A 5,000-nucleotide genomic window follows, 5' to 3' on the forward strand; every position below is an offset into this window, starting at 1 on the left:
AACATTTCAAGAACTCACTTCTATCCATTCGCCAAACGCTCTCCAAAATTCGCCGTTTACCATGATATGGTTGTGGTTGGTTTCTTTTATCACTTTTTCCACCTCTTCTGACGTGGTGCAGTGTGTTACCCAAATGTCGAGACCAAGGCCCTCGGCTATATTGAATACAAATAGGAAAAAATACGTGTAAAAAACGTGTAAAGAACCATTGGAATGGTTTTTCCTAGTTTTTTTACACATTTTCTCAGTTTTTTCCTTTGAATCTTTCTTTTCAAAAAATGTTGGAAAACAAATGTAAAGAATAATGCTAGTATGCACATGTATAAATTGCAATAATGCCCTCTTGTGGCAAGAAGAATGTAGTTTCTACCTTCATATCAATATCAATTGTGTTAATGTTCACCCCAAATACGTAATTTCATTTGAAAAAAAAAGTACATTATACATTACCCGTGCACGGCTTCTCAACCAGGAACTTTTGGATTCGCCCATTGAAGGCAGCCAAAGGGTAGTTAGTGAGGACATAATGCGTTCAGACCCTCGTCGTTTCCTGCCTGGATAAGGAGGCTATGCTCGAAATTACACCTTCGTTGGAGGCCCTGATGATGATCGCTGTCCCACAAAAATACTTGTGCTTAAACTGGGCACGCATAACATTGTGATTTCTAATCAGGATGGCACTATCGATATCCCTGTTGATGTAAATTCCCGCCATGGTGGTTTGAAATACTCTGAAATACTATTTGAATTCCAATTATACTACTTCCAATTAGGACGAGACTTAGGGTTAGACTGGCTGATTGTGGCTGGGAATTGCCATACTTGTGCTGAGTCTGGCTGGTGAAGTTCCATACTTTTATGTATTGGCTATCATGTAAGAAGTACAGCTAGGACTTGTGATTTAATTTGAATATATTGCCAACTGTTAATATTTGAATTTCGCGCCAACTGTTAAGGTGGGAAACTGGCTGACTGTGGCTAACATATGTGCTGAGTCTGGCTGGGGAATTTCCATACATGTATGTATTGGCTATGTAAGCAGTACAACTAAGAATTGTGATTTAATTTGAATGTAGCGCCAACTGTTAATATTTGAATTTCGCGCCAACTGTTAAAGCGGGAAACTGGCTGACTGTGGCTACCATACATGTGCTGAGTCTGGCTGGGAAATTTCCATACGTGTATGAATTGGCTGTAAGCAGCATAAACTAAGAATTGTTATTTAATTTCAATGTATTGCCAACTGTTAATATTTGAATTTCGCGCCAACTGTTAATATTTGAATTTCGCGCCAACTGTTAAAGCAGGAAACTGCTTGACTGTGGCTGGGGAATTTCCATACATGTGCTGAGTCTGGCTGTAAAATTTCCATACGTGCATATATTGGCTATGAAGCCGACAGCTACGACTTGTGATTTAATTTCCATGTAGCGCCAAATATTAAGGCAGTAAACTAGGTTAGGGTTAGGGTTAGGGTCGAGTAAGTTTTACTGTTAGGGGTTAGGGTTAGGGTTAGGGTTAAGTTAGATTTAGAGTTAGGGGATAGGGTTTAGGGGTAAATGTTAGGGTAAGGGTTAGGGTTAGGGTTGGGTTAGGGTTAGGGTAGGGCTGGGTTGGGTTAGGGTTAGGGTTAGGGTTAGGGTTAGGGTTAGGGTTAGGGTTGGGTTAGGGTTAGGGCTAGGGTTAGGGTTAGGGTTAGGGTTAGGGTTATGGTTAGGGTGTGCTAGGGTTAGGGTTAGGGTTAGGGTTAGGGTTAGGGGGTTAGGGTTAGGGTTAGGGTTAGGGTTAGGGTTAGGGGGTTAGGGGGTTAGGGTTAGGGTTAGGGTTAGGGTTAGGGTTTGGGTTAGGGTTAGGGTTAGGGTTAGGGTTAGGGTTAGGGTTAGGTTAGGGTTAGGGTTAGGGTTAGGGTTAGGGTTAGGGTTAGGTTAGGGTTAGGGTTAGGGTTAGGGTTAGGGTTAGGGTTAGGTTAGGGTTAGGGTTAGGGTTAGGGTTAGGGTTAGGGTTAGAGTTACGGGTATTCCGCAGTATATGAAGTATATAGTTAAGAGTTGAAATTAATAGTGTAGATAGGTCTTATCGAGACTAAGATAATTCAAAGATTTCAGATCTTAACTCCCAGTAGTTTTTGCTCCAGCCGTTTTTAAAATTACCATATGTTTTGTACATAAAAAATTTCAAAAGCGTCTGGAAGAAAAAGTAATCATAGTTAAGGATTCATACTTTTGTGAAATGTTAAGTATGGTGGAAGATCCAAGATAGGGAAGTTTGAAAGTGTAAGTGTAATTAGTCTTCGCTCCAGGCGACTTTGAATTTTTTGATATATACTATATGTACAATATTTGAAAGGGCCTGGAAGGAAGACTAAACTTTGTTAAGCACTCATACTTAAGAAAAAACTTAATTTCCTTTACTCCAGCCCTTTTTTAAGTTACCATATGTTTGTACATATAAATATTTGAAAGCGTCTGGAAGGAGAACTAATTGTATTGAAGGACTCATACTTCAGAAAAATGTTAAGTCCGGTGTCAGGTCCAGCATATTGGACTTTGAAATTGTAACTCGAATTAATCTTCGCTCCAGGCGTCTTTAAAATTTTATATACATTGCCTATGGAGAAGTCGAAAAATATTCTAAGTAGAAAAATCCATAGACTTTGTACATGAAATTTGAAGGCGGCTGGAAGGAAGACTAATCGTTGTTAAGCATTCATATTTAAGGGAACTTTTAAGCCATGAGTAAAGTGTTTTATATGTGAATTGCAAAGTTTAATTCCAATTAGTATTGCTTCCAGACGTCTTTGAAGTTTCTTTCCATACCTCCCATCTGCTATTCAACAAAATGATAAATGAATACCTGCATTTTTTATTTGAACTTTAGAAACAATGATTAAATATGAATATTTACTCACAATGTCAATGATGGAGCCATCTGTCGCCACCTTCAGGATTGCAGTAACTCCTAGCATGTCCGCCTTCGGTTGGAACACCCTTTCTTGTTTACGAAGGGTGTTTTGTAACAGAAAATGGATTTGAATAAGTGTTATTAGAAACAAATTGTAATCATCGAAATAATCCTATTGAATCAATACAAGCTGGTCAGTTTATCGCTTTACTTCATCATACTTCGTCACGCTTTGTTATACTTTGTGATATTTTGACGTAATTCATTTTAGATTTGGGTCAATTTAGCAAAGATTTTTTCTTCTCTCTGATGCTATTTTACTGACGCTAAAGGGTAGTTATGGATGGGATAGCAATGTAGGTTGCAACATTTCAAGAACTCACTTCTATCCATTCGCCAAACGCTCTCCAAAATTCGCCGTTTACCATGATATGGTTGTGGTTGGTTTCTTTTATCACTTTTTCCACCTCTTCTGACGTGGTGCAGTGTGTTACCCAAATGTCGAGACCAAGGCCCTCGGCTATATTGAATACAAATAGGAAAAAATACGTGTAAAAAACGTGTAAAGAACCATTGGAATGGTTTTTCCTAGTTTTTTTACACATTTTCTCAGTTTTTTCCTTTGAATCTTTCTTTTCAAAAAATGTTGGAAAACAAATGTAAAGAATAATGCTAGTATGCACATGTATAAATTGCAATAATGCCCTCTTGTGGCAAGAAGAATGTAGTTTCTACCTTCATATCAATATCAATTGTGTTAATGTTCACCCCAAATACGTAATTTCATTTGAAAAAAAAAGTACATTATACATTACCCGTGCACGGCTTCTCAACCAGGAACTTTTGGATTCGCCCATTGAAGGCAGCCAAAGGGTAGTTAGTGAGGACATAATGCGTTCAGACCCTCGTCGTTTCCTGCCTGGATAAGGAGGCTATGCTCGAAATTACACCTTCGTTGGAGGCCCTGATGATGATCGCTGTCCCACAAAAATACTTGTGCTTAAACTGGGCACGCATAACATTGTGATTTCTAATCAGGATGGCACTATCGATATCCCTGTTGATGTAAATTCCCGCCATGGTGGTTTGAAATACTCTGAAATACTATTTGAATTCCAATTATACTACTTCCAATTAGGACGAGACTTAGGGTTAGACTGGCTGATTGTGGCTGGGAATTGCCATACTTGTGCTGAGTCTGGCTGGTGAAGTTCCATACTTTTATGTATTGGCTATCATGTAAGAAGTACAGCTAGGACTTGTGATTTAATTTGAATATATTGCCAACTGTTAATATTTGAATTTCGCGCCAACTGTTAAGGTGGGAAACTGGCTGACTGTGGCTAACATATGTGCTGAGTCTGGCTGGGGAATTTCCATACATGTATGTATTGGCTATGTAAGCAGTACAACTAAGAATTGTGATTTAATTTGAATGTAGCGCCAACTGTTAATATTTGAATTTCGCGCCAACTGTTAAAGCGGGAAACTGGCTGACTGTGGCTACCATACATGTGCTGAGTCTGGCTGGGAAATTTCCATACGTGTATGAATTGGCTGTAAGCAGCATAAACTAAGAATTGTTATTTAATTTCAATGTATTGCCAACTGTTAATATTTGAATTTCGCGCCAACTGTTAATATTTGAATTTCGCGCCAACTGTTAAAGCAGGAAACTGCTTGACTGTGGCTGGGGAATTTCCATACATGTGCTGAGTCTGGCTGTAAAATTTCCATACGTGCATATATTGGCTATGAAGCCGACAGCTACGACTTGTGATTTAATTTCCATGTAGCGCCAAATATTAAGGCAGTAAACTAGGTTAGGGTTAGGGTTAGGGTCGAGTAAGTTTTACTGTTAGGGGTTAGGGTTAGGGTTAGGGTTAAGTTAGATTTAGAGTTAGGGGATAGGGTTTAGGGGTAAATGTTAGGGTAAGGGTTAGGGTTAGGGTTGGGTTAGGGTTAGGGTAGGGTTGGGTTGGGTTAGGGTTAGGGTTAGGGTTAGGGTTGGGTTAGGGTTAGGGCTAGGGTTAGGGTAAGGGTTAGGGTTAGGGTTAGGGTTATGGTTAGGGTGTGCTAGGGTTAGGGTTAGGGTTAGG

Source organism: Diadema antillarum, unplaced genomic scaffold (genome assembly GCF_040938485.1).
Source record: "Diadema antillarum isolate AM-2024a unplaced genomic scaffold, OU_Dant_1.0 seq00000933_RagTag, whole genome shotgun sequence".
Lineage (NCBI taxonomy): Eukaryota > Metazoa > Echinodermata > Echinoidea > Diadematoida > Diadematidae > Diadema > Diadema antillarum.